This window comes from Diabrotica virgifera, chromosome 4, assembly GCF_917563875.1.
Source record: "Diabrotica virgifera virgifera chromosome 4, PGI_DIABVI_V3a".
Classification (NCBI taxonomy): Eukaryota; Metazoa; Arthropoda; class Insecta; order Coleoptera; family Chrysomelidae; genus Diabrotica; species Diabrotica virgifera.
Genome location: NC_065446.1, coordinates 202,602,751 through 202,616,225, shown reverse-complemented (window position 1 = coordinate 202,616,225; position 13,475 = coordinate 202,602,751).

Here is a 13,475-nt window from a genome sequence, read left to right as displayed (position 1 = left end):
TGTTGTCTTCTTAGGTAGAGCTATAAACAGTGAACTAGACCAGCCATTAGGAAGTTGTCCGCTGGTACATTGTGCGGCGTTGTCAAATTTAGACTTTTTGGAGGCCAAGGAATTGAAGAACCTCGCCCAATCCATCGGTCCGATCCAATTTCATTCAGGTGATTGCGACCAGCGAGAGCAAAATGGGATGAGACAAGGGATCTTGTGAAAATAAAGAAGGCCTTCACTTGTTAATCCTTTCGCGTGTTATCTTGCTTTGTTGACCGCGCAATACCCAACTCTGCAGGGCGTTTCCGCTTCGACTTTATCGATGAACGTTCAATGGAATCCTGAATGCCAGCACATATTTTGGAGTGTTTGGTCTTCTACTTCTTGGTGCATCGATAACGCTTCCAGATGAAAAAGCCTTCTTCTCCCACAAGAGCAAAGTTGGTCTGGATACTGATGGTTTTTGAAAACCAAAATATCGGCCATTGTTTATTGTTATGACGAGGTTTGGTCTATCCACACTACAGCGACCAAATGCTTCTTAATTCTATACTCACTTGTGTTCGCCATTACGTTTCAATCGCAACTATTGTTTTCTGTATGCGTGACTAAACAGGTGATCTTAATGATGCGCATTCGCAGGAATACCAACAAACGTTGGTGCGGTGTTGAAACATTATTATTATTTGTGTAAAGGGACTTTCCGGCCACCCTATACAAGGCAAAATTGAGGGCAAGTGAGGCCCTGGACGAGGACGTATATCCTGGCTGGTCAATTTTAGGAAGTGGACTGGTCTAACGGCAACTGATTTATTTCGAGCTGATGTGAATAGAATAAGATAGGTGAGTGTGGTCAAAATCTCTAGAAGATAGGCACCTTTAAAAAAAGAATTGGAACAGGAACTCTTTGATGATACTAGAACCGAACAACCTCCATCCTACATATCTGATGACCACTTACCAATCGCATTAGATGAAGTGGAAAGAGCAATATCACAACTAAAAGATGGCAAAGCTCCTGGACCTGACAATGCATATGCTGAACTCATAAAACTATTAAACACCGACGGTACTCAACGCCTAACCAAAATATTTAACGACATATATTTAAGCAAAGTAATACAAAAAACATGGTTGAAGTCGACGTTTGTTGCTTTACCAAAGAAAACAAAGTCCGTATCCTGCAGTGATTTACGAACCATCAGCTTAATGAGCCTTATTTTAAAACTATTTCTAAAAGTTACACATCAAAGGATATATAGACTGTGCGAAGAAAAAATCAGCCGAACACAGTTTGCTGTTCGAAATGCAGTGGGTACAAGAGAGGCTTTATTTAGTATACAAGTGCTATTTCAACGAGGGGTTGTGTTCACAGACAGGCAGACAGACAGACGGACAGACGGACGTGGATAGTTCAAAGTTTTCACATTTTTTCAAAATTGGGTGAAAACAATTACTCTAGTCGGGTTAGATGAATAACAGGCCTAACCTTGCATTAGGAGCTGCCCCAAATTTTATTTTTTTAATCTTTAGGGGGTCAATAGTAGTGTAAATTTAAAATCTCGACTGAATTCCGCCATTGCGTTAGCCACCATCTTGATTTTAAACGAGAACCGTTTTTGCTCAATATCTCCGCCACTTTCAACTTTTCGACAAAAAGTATAACAACCTAAATTGTTGAAAATGTAATTTTCTATCATTTCTATTTTTATAATTTTTTCGTGACATCGATATTTTCTGAGGTATAGCGGAAAATAATGACAGTTATATATAAATAGAGCATAATTATTGAATTATATCGTTTATTGTTAGTTTTACGACAAAAATGTCCTATACAAAAATAGAGAGAATTGAATTCTAAACAATTTTAGTTTCTTTAATGATTTTGCTAAAGTTAATATTTAAGGTAGTATGTATGCGATAATGGCGCGAGCGTAAGATCTGATTGATTTTGTAGCAATTGTTTTTGTTCAATATCTACGCAATTTTCAAAAGTTGTTCCAAATATGATTTCCTACAATTTTTTTTAACAATTTTTTTCATGCGGTTGATATTTTCCGAGTTAAGTGGGAAAATAGTAAAAAGTGGTGGGGGGAGCATAATTACTGAATTGAATCTTTTTTCCGAGCTACCCCAAATTTTATAATTCTATCCTTTAGGGGAGATCAATAGTAGTGTAAATTTAAAATCTCGACTGAATTCCGCGGTTGTATTAGCCGCCATATTGATTTAAAAGATGAACTGTTGTTGCTTAATATCTCCGCCATTTTCAACTTTTCGACAAAAACGGTAGGAACTAAAATTGTTGGAAACGCAATTTCCTACAATTTCTTTTCCACAATATTTTTATGCGATCAATATTCTCCGAGTTAAGGAGGAAAATAGTGGAAGCGGAGGGGAAGCATAATTATTGAATTGTCTCATTTATTATTAACTTTACGACATACTTCTACATAAACAAAAATAAGGAGAATTATATTTTATACAATTTTTGAAACTTCCAATGAAACACCAACCAAACTAAGTACATAAAAGACATAAATAAAAACTTATATACATTAAGTTCACTTAATTTTATTAACTAGCGGGTTTTATTGGTTGAATTTGTCTGTCGATAATTAAGTTTCATGTCAGCTAACATATTTTAATATTTCAACAACTATTTTTTTAATTTTGGACCCCGTTGGGGGGAATTTTCCCATTCCCCCTCTTAGACCCGCCACTGGTTCTCTCGAAAAATTATAGTAAATCGTAATTGCAACAATTTAAGTCCTTACACTTTTTGTCGAAAAGTTGAAAATGGGGAAGATATTGAACAAAAACAATTGCTCTAAAATCAATCGGGTCTTACGCTCGCGCATTTACCGCATACGTACTACCTTAAATATTGATTTTATCACAAAAATGAAAGAGATCAAAATTGTACAAAATTTAATTTTCTCCATTTTTGTATAGATTAAAATTTGTTTTAGAAGTAATAATAAACGAGATAATTCAATAAATCAATTATTATGCTTTAACTGTCACTGTTTTTTCCCCATAACTCGGAAAATATGGACCGCACGAAAAAAATTGTGATAAACGAAATTATAGAAAATCGCATTTTCAACAATTTCAGGTTATATATTTTTTGTCGAAAAGTTGAAAATTACGGAGATATTGAGCAAAAACGGTTCTCGTTTAAAATCAAGATGGCGGCTAACGCCACGGTCAAATTCAGTCGATATTTTAAATTTATACTACTATTTATCTTCCCTAAAGATTAGGAAAATAAAATTTGGGGCAGCTCCTAATGCAAGGTCAAATGGTATCCCGACTGGGCTAAATAGTATATTTTATAGTGCTAAAATTGATACGCCGCGCCGTTGAAAAACCCGCATTATATTAAAAGCCCGTCCTGCTTGTAGTCGTATTAGAAAAATCTTGGCCGACTTAGTATTATTCATCCATCTCCATTATTCCAAAATTTATTCACCCCGTTTTCTGGAATATGCTTTAAACATTCATTATGAGTTTTAATACGCTACAACGTTTTACAAAAATGATTTCTAAGAATAATAGCTTAGACGAAATATAAAGCACGACCTTTTTGTCTGTGCTCCATTTTTCAATTTTAATTTTACCGGGATAGTTTATACGCTACGGTTTTATTACCTCGCGTATAAAGGCTTTTTTAACACGATGCTGTAAATTATTAATCTATATCGTAAGCGTATGTGAGTTGCTAACAAAAAACAAAGAATAACTTTTCATTTAACCTATAATGTAGGAGGTCGAAACTGCATAATATAAAAAATATTCTGTGCTTATACAGGGTGTATTATTAAGAATGCCCAATCTCTGAGTTGTAGATTCTAGACCTTAAAATATTAGAATTTAACCCAAATCATTTAAATAAAATATGGCTCCTTACTGAGTTACTAATATTTTATTTAAAGATTTAAAAATTATAGTGCGGCCGATATGTGAAACAATTGCACATTTAATGATACAATCATATAATTTGGACCACATATACTACATATATAAAGGTTCAGATTTAGATATGAGGCCATCTCAGATTTTGCCTTTTACAAAAATGGCAGGCATTCAAAATGGCGACTATACATATGTGTTTAATAGTACCATAACTCTTGAACGAAAAGTCCGATTTCAACCAAATTTGGAATATAGGTTCTTTTTTTGATTTACAAGATGGATGTGGTGAACTAGAAGAATCGGTTTACCAAAAGTTGTGTTTTACTGGTTGGTTATGTAAAAATATGTTTTTTTTTTCAATTTTTTCCCTCTGTATATATTAATTTTTCAAAAAGGTAATACCGCAATTGAAAAGAGCGTAAAAATATTTTGTAGAAAATTCCACACCTGTAATTTTGAACCAATCAAAATACGTTATTTTGACAGATCACCATGGCAACGGAGGTATTTTATCGGAAATATTTTGCTCGTGGGGTACCAACAGCGAATTATAGTGGAAATTTTTTGACGTTTCCAATAACAGAGCATTTTTGACAGACTGGTTTTTATTTGTTTATATAATTTAGTTTTGATTCATTTTCTATCACTTGTAGTTACTCAAAACTTATGTAAAATTGAAGAATATACTATTTTCTATCTTGAAATGGTATTCCCATGCAACTACAATGAGTAGAAATTACGAATTTGAAAGCCTAAATAATTGCTGACAAAGCTATGGCGCGCTATTAATCTGTTCATGCAGCTTTGGATTTTCAAATGCAAATTTGGTGTGGAATTTTCTTACCGAATACCACGCGAAGTCAAATTAATATCCGGAAATTTTTTTTGATCATGAATATTTTTAGAAAATTTCCCTAAAATTTTCAAAATATTCATGATCTCAAAAAAATTTCCGGAAATAATTTGACCTCTAGTGGTATTACTAGTGAAAATATTTTGAAATTTTTAGTAATGTTAATTACCATTTAATAAATGCATAACATATCTTCACATGTACCTATGTGTGGCAGATTGGTGCAAATATTATAAGAATTATTGTGAATTTAATGGTAAAATCATATAATTTGGACCACATATACTACACACATCAAGGTTTAAATTTAGATATAAGGCCATCTCAGATTTTACCTTTTACAAAAATGGCGGGCATTCAAAATGGCGACTATACATATGTGACTAATAGCACGATAACTTTTGAATGAAAAGTCTGATTTCAACCAAATTTGGTATGTAGGTTCTTCTTTTAATGTGCAAGACTAAGGTCTTGAATCGAAAGAATTGATTTATCAGAATTTGTGTTTTTCCTATTTTTTTTGTAAAAACAATGGTCTATTACCAATTCTTTCACCCTGTATATATTAATTTTTCAAAAAGGTAATACCGGCGTTGAAAAGAACGTAAAAATATTTTTTAGCAAGTATTTTGAATTCTTTAGTTATGTTAATTACCAATTAATAAATGCATAACGTATCTTCACATGTACCTATGAACCTATGTGCGGCAGATTTCTGCAAATAATATAGGTAAGAATTATTGTGAACTTAATGCTAAAAGCATATAATTTGGACCACATACACTACACATACAAAGATTCAAATTTAGATATGAGGCTATCTCAAATTTTGTCTTTTACAAAAATGGCAGGCATTCAAAATGAATCTGCCGCACATAGCTACATGTGAAGATACGTTATGCATTTATTAAAAGGTAATTAACTTAACTAAAAAGTTCAAAATTTTTTCTAAAAAATATTTTTACACTCTTTTCAATGGCGGTATTACCTTTTTGAAAAATTAATACACTCACCGGCAGAGAAAACGGGCACCCCAAAAAATGGGTCATTTTTAATGTCTTGTATTTCCTAAACCTGATGTCCGATTTAAGTAATTTTTTTAATATATTATAGCCTTATTCTTGATCAATATCGCTGTAATAATATTGTTGCTAAACAGGTACATTGTCATTGTATACAGGGTGTACGAATCAAACTGTGTTTTTTTTTTCAAACTTTGGAACACCCTGTGGAATGTTCTAGCTTTTATAAAATACTGAAATTATAACCAAACTATAGCCTCAGGTTTTCTTAACATTCTGTTTTTTGACTCATTCGCTTATGTTGGATAATAAAAAAGTTAAGCTCTTTAACAGCTACCCCTATTTTTCGTTAATACAGGGTGTTTTTAAATAAGTGCGGCAATCTTTAAGCGGTAATTCTGCATGATAAAATAATGAGAGTTTGCTTTATAAAAGTATGCCCCTAAATGCTTCGTTTCCGAGATAGGGGGTGTTGAAATTGTTCTTACAAACTGACGATTTATTTATTTCTCTAAAACGGTTTGTGATATGCAAATGAAATTTGGTAGATTTTAAGAGGTAGTTGTTGCGCATTTTTTGGCATAAAATTGAGAATTTTATATTCACCATTGGCGTGCATACGGGATATATCTTTTTAGAGCAATAAATAAATCGTCAATTTGTAAGAACAATTTCAACACCCCCTATCTCAGAAACGAAGTATTTGCGGGCATAAGTTTATAAAGCAAACTGTCATTATTTTATCATGCAAAATTACCCCTTAAAGCTTGCCGTACTTATTGAAAAACACCCTGTATTGACGAAAAACAGTGCTTTTTTATTATACAATATAAGCGAATGAATAAAAAAACAGAATGTTAAGAAAATCTGTGGCTATAGTTGGGTTTTAATTTTAGTATTTTATAAAAGCTAGAACATTCCACAGGGTGTTCCAAAATTTGAGAAAAAAACACAGTTTGATTCGTACACCCTGTATACAATGACAATGTACCTGTCTAGCAACAGTATTATCACAGCGATATTGAGAAAGAATAAGGCTATAACATATTAAAAAAATTACTTAAATCGGACATCATGTTTAGGAAATACAAGACATTAAAACTGACCTATTTTTTGGGGTGCCCGTTTTCTCTGCCGGTGAGTGTATATACAGGGTGAAAAAATTGAAAAAAAAACAACATATTTTTATATAAAAAACAGTAAAACCACAACTTCTGGTAAACCGTTTCTTCAGGTTCAAAACCTAGATCTTACTCATCAAAAAAGGGACCTTGGTGCCAAATTTGGCCGAAATCGGACTTTTCGTTCAAAAGTTATCGTGCTTTTAGTTACATATCTAGAGCCGCCATTTTGAAGGCTCGCCATTTTTGTAAAAGGCAAAATCTGAGATGGCCTCATATCAAAATTTAAACTTCTGTATGTGTAGTATATGTGGTCCAAATTATATGCTTCTACCATTAAATGCACAATAATTCTTATAATATTTGCACGAATCAACCACAAATAGGTACATGTGAAGATACGTTATGCATTTATTAAATGGTAATTAACATAACTAAAAAGTTCAAAATATTTCCTAAAATATATTCTTACGCTCTTTTCAATGGTGGTATTAACATTTTGAAAAATTAATATACACCGGCTGAAAAAATTGAAAATATATTATTTACATAATATAAAATAGTTTTACATAAGAAACCAGATAAAACATAACTTCTGATAAACCGAGTCTTTCAGTTCACGATATCGATGTTGTAAATCACAAAAGGATATTTTTTATATGTAGCAAATTTGGTTGAGATCGGACTTTTCATTCAAAAGATATCGTACTATTAGTCACATATGTATAGTCGCCCATTTTGAATTACCGCCATTTTTGTAAAAGGTAAAATCTAAAATGACCTCATATCCAAATTTGTACCTTTATATGTGCAGCATATGTGGACCAAATAATATGCTTGTATCATTAAATGTGCAATTCTTATAATATTTGCACGAATCTGCCGCACTATTATTTGTACCCAGTACTTTAAAACTATTAAACATATCCTTGTTATACTTAGCAGAAAGTGTAGGTAGTATACATCCTACTAAATTATGATAAATAAAAGTTTCTGGCTACTACCAGAGGCGTACGACAGAGGACAGTAAATGGTTGACCCATCCCAAATTTTACGCCAGTGGCGGAATTGCTATTTTTAGCGCAATTTTTAGATTCTCCAATGCTGTCCATGTAATAGCTATTTGTATAACAAGGGAGGAAAGTGCTTCTTTTCCTCCCGAGAATGAAGTTTACTGCCCGACGCGTAGCGGAGGGCAGTAATCATTCAAGGGAGGAAAAGGCACTTTACTCCCATGTTATACATATGGTTTTTCCACCTTCCTCAAATAACAGGTCATTTTATCATTTTTACTTAATTTATTTATGTAACTAACCAACAAAATTTATGAGAACTAAAACTAGCAAGTAGGTAGAATATAACTGTCAACTGTCAAATATAAGTCAAATTATTAATGTAAACATTGTTAAATCAGAATAACAATTTACTGTTTTTTACCAATCTGCAAAATACAGAGTGTTTTTAAATAAACGTTAAAATGTATAGATACTTACGTAATAGAAAATAGATATTATACAGGGCGTCAATAAGTTATATTTCATGAATGAAATACCATGACGTCACTTTTACTTTTCCTCCCTAGGGAGGAAAAATATTTTCCTCCCTAGGGAGGAAAAGTACAACTTTGCTCCCTACAATCAGGTCCGGAAAAGTATACTTTCGGTAGAGGTTGGTGGAAAATAATATTATACTCTACATTCGTAACGATAAAGTTATTAGTTTTCGAGATATTTGAAGTTAAACATGTAAAATGTAACGATACATTTATTTTGATTACTGTATTGTGCCTCTTACTTTTTAACTTCAAATACCTCGAAAACTAATCAAATACTACTTAATCAAAATAACTGTGCCGTTACATATATCTCAAAAACTAATGACTTCATCGTTACTAATGAAGCGTATATTATTTACATGAAGTGCATTGTAGCAATGTGCATTGTGCATTGCGCTAAAATAGCAATTTCGCCAGTGAAGCAAAATTTGAGAAGGGTCAACCATTTATTGTCCCCTGTCGTACGCCTCTGGTAGTAGTCAGAAACGTTTATTTATCATAATTTAGTAGGATGTACACTTATATCCAATAGAGCCTGTAATCTATTAATTTATAAAAAATCTGCAATTAAAAATCTGAAAGAAAATTAGATCTGAAAGAAATATTATAGGGGGGTCAATGGAGTTTTTACTTACGGAAAGAATCAAACAAGATAGAATGTTTTATAATTTCATTAAGAAATGTATAATAATTATAATAAACAATATATTCTCAAAAAGTTCTACTCCAGTGGGTGCGTAATTTTTTATTGAACAAATGAATGGCAGTTGTTTTTTTAAAAACCTACGAAAATATAAATTTTAGAAAAAACTCACTTGACCATTGATAAATTCAGAAAATTTTGCATAAAAAATTTTATATGAATATTTTTTTTAAAATTAAATTTACAGCTTTTACAATTGTTAATTTTAAACGCTCAAGCCACCCCTCTCGCAAACATTGGTGCACTGTATGGAATCGTACGCCGCCGTATGGAGTCGCCGCTTTAGCGGCGAATCGATTGAGGGTAAAATTTGATTGATCCGCGCGCATGCGCACACCGACAGTATGGTATTAGTTGTTATACGGGCTCTGATTGGGTGTTGAAATTTTAAAATGAGCTGTCAATAATTGTTCAATATGGAGGTTATCGGTAAACAAAAATATTGTATAATATTAGTTATTATTGATGTGTGGACAGAAATAAAATCAAATTTATAATTATAGTGACTTTTTAAATAGTTTTGAAAAGCCGCAGGTACTTAATTCTAAATGTTTCAGTTGGAAATACCTAATAGTTTCAATACCTATCTATTTGGAAAATGTAAACAAAATAATGTAGGTACCTATTAGTAGGCAATGCTTTAATTTACATAATCTGATTACGAACAAACTTTCTACAAATCTTCATCTCATATATCGTTTTCTTACTCTATATTTTCTTGTATTTTATTTCGACAAAAATCAAACTAATAATTTTATTAAATTCATATAAATTTATGGTGTAAACGTTTAGTTTGTGTATATTCCCACATGACGTATACGAGAGTTTGGTGCAGTTTGAAATGGCGTCAACTTTCGTACGGCGCGGTAGACGCGAAGTGGGTTCAAGCCCCAAGCAAGTTATTATTTTTTATTTTTTTTATAGATTTTATGATTGTAGGTATATTATTATATAATTTTTGAAGATATTCTTCTTTTTTGAAAGTGGCAGATAAGAAAGTTAGTTTGATTTTTAAATAAAATAAGTACAAATAACCTTTAAAGAATATTTACTTCGTTTAAATTACCTATTATATAATAGAAGAATATCTTCTTACGTGCGTACAAAGTACACACACATTCTTTTTTAATTAATTATTTAAATTAAATTATACATATTGGAAATGAAAGAAGAATATTAAAGCTATTTTATAGCTATGATAGGTACAAACTAAAAAGTGTGTAATAAGTGTAATTATATGTGTATAAGTACAATGTGGGCGGAAAGCGGGACTTACATTAAATTTGTTTAAAAATGATATAAAAATGTTTTGCTGATACAATTTTGCCTATAAAGCTTTCATATTTGCACAAATTACTTTTCAAACATCGTGCTAAACGATGTTTTATCCAATAAAAATCTCAAAAATTTAATTCAAATGATACAACGTCTCAAAAATGTAGTTTTTGAAAACTTCGCATTTTTAAAGAATTACTACCATTTTAAGAGGGTGTTACTCAAGTTTAAAAGCTTTAAAAGCTTTTTTCGTAAAATTGACAATAAAAAAGTTTCCAATAAGTTCCAAGTTACGCAGACACACTGTATAAGAGCTCGAAAAAATTTGTTATTTTTTAATAAAATGTATTTTAGGTAAGTTGTACAGAAAATACTTTTTTCTGTAAAATAGAAAAATCTCTTACTAAATTCTTCAAAAGGAAATTGATTATTTAATTTTTCAAGTAAAATACTTTTTCTACAACCGTTGTCCAATATCAAATATTCAGTATTCATATCCGAAATTGGACAGTATCATTTTATCACCCAGTAGATCGAATGCATTTATTTGTTATTAAACACACACACGTAATTAATTAAATTACATACACATTTGGTCAATTAACAATAATATAATTTGGACATCAGCCAAAAGTTGCTGACATAAGATAAACAATTTACCTTAATTAGATACACAAAATCACGCGGGGCCCGTGTTTACATTGACCCAATTTAAACTTATATAAAACTAAGATCTCTTGTCTAGAAATTCAATTATTATTAATTCATTAACGCGAGTGATTGTCTTCAACGCTCATCATTTAAGTCTCTACTCAAAGTACCCCGGGTCAACATCCATAGTGTAAGTCTCATCAATAAACTCTGCTACTATTATTTGGTGTTTTGGATATTGTTCATGGTCCTATCGAGAAAAAGAATACTTCAAGGAAGTTTGAGAAAGCCTATACAGTCCACACCAGCAACACCCTCAGAGAGAGACCACTAGACCCGGGAGAACGAGAGCCGATTGCAGAGCTAAGAGCAGTACCAAAGCCGAGAGCCGATTGCAGAGCTAAGAGCAGTACCAAAGCCGAGAGCCGATTGCAGAGCTAAGAGCAGTACCATAGCCGAGAGCCGATTGCAGAGCTAAGAGCAGTACCAAAGCCGAGAGCCGATTGCAGAGCTAAGAGCAGTACCAAAGCCGAGAGCCGATTGCAGAGCTAAGAGCAGTACCAAAGCCGAGAGCCGATTGCAGAGCTAAGAGCAGTACCATAGCCGAGAGCCGATTGCAGAGCTAAGAGCAGTACCAAAGCCGAGAGCCGATTGCAGAGCTAAGAGCAGTACCATAGCCGAGAGCCGATTGCAGAGCTAAGAGCAGTACTAAAGCCGAGAGCCGATTGCAGAGCTAAGAGCAGTACCATAGCCGAGAGCCGATTGCAGAGCTAAGAGCAGTACCAAAGCCGAGAGCCGATTGCAGAGCTAAGAGCAGTACCAAAGCCGAGAGCCGATTGCAGAGCTAAGAGCAGTACCATAGCCGAGAGCCGATTGCAGAGTCTACCAGACGCGAGGGACCCTAGACGTCTAAGAAAACAAAAAAAAAACCGTAAGTTTTTGAATAATTACAAAATCTTCCAACTGTTACAATCGTACAATTTAACAAGTTTGTATTTTTATTATAATTCAACAATCTAGAACAACAATCTCCACTCTATCAATAGTAAAATAATGTACTTTAGAATGTATACCATATAAATAATAAAGAGACAAAAATATATTTGAAAAATAATTTGAGAAAAAAAAAAGAAACGTTCATAAACATATAGCTTGCTTTAATTTCAATTAAATACTTTATTTCGAAAAAATTAAAATACTACGTAATTTATAGAACGATAAAAGTCCACTCTATATAATAATTTCAGTTAAATTTTCACTATTTTAGAAAATGAAAATATTTTACCTACTTCTGTAAAAATTAATCACATAGATATCTAATTGCCAAATTTGAATAAGATTCCAGTAGTAATATTAAATATATCATTTACAGATCTTTTATAAATACAAAGGTTCATTACATTATCCAACCAAAGAATTTCAATTTTAGCGTTAGTGAAATCGTAATACTATTCAGTTTATTTACAAACAGAAATCACTTAGTCAGGCAAGCGACCTACGGTAACGTTGAAAAAATTGCAAACTTGACAAGGGCATACAATTAGATTTTTATTTATATACATTCTGGCTTACGAGAGAGCGTGATAGTACAGGTATAGAAAATTAATATAATTATTGTTAATAAGCAGATATTTTTTTTGTGTGAATTTGATGGCCTTGGACTAGCCAATTAGCCAGACATTATAGGCATATTTAAGTACATTGCTTAATAAATAAAATACAGTTCATATTGTTTAATATATTTACCGCTGAATTTAAAATTTTATAAAAATAACCATGGAAAGTGTATACGTTAAGCAAGCGGAGATAGGAGCAGAATTAGCGAAACTAGTTTCTAATACTAAAAAGGATTCTCAATCTCGGAGGACTCAACAATACATCCGGGATAGGCAGGAAAAATTAGAAGAATATTGGGCAAAATTTCTGAATAACCACGAAAAGCTGCTAGAAGGAGGTATAACGAAAGAAAAATATTTTGAAACAAAATACCATGATCAGGTATTTAAGACATATATTGAGGGGAAAACCCTGTTGGAAGAATATGGAAGGGTGCTGAAAAGAGGAAAAGCACCGAAAGTAAATGAGATACAGATAAGGAAGCAAAGAATCGAGGAATTATTTCGGCCAGAAAATGAACAAGATTTGCAGGAGGATGAAGAGCTGCAGTCAGAGTTAAGAGAATACATGGAAAAGGTGAATACACTAATAATTGAAGCAGCAGTAAATGAGGAACTAGACGCTATAGATAATGGAGAATTAGAGAGAATAAATCAACTAAAGAGGAGAGTCAGGGAAACCTTGAAGAAAATAAGGCCAGGAATTCAACGGCCAGAAAGCACACAGAGGAGGGACGGTGTGACATTACCGCAGGTAAAAATCCCTGTGTATG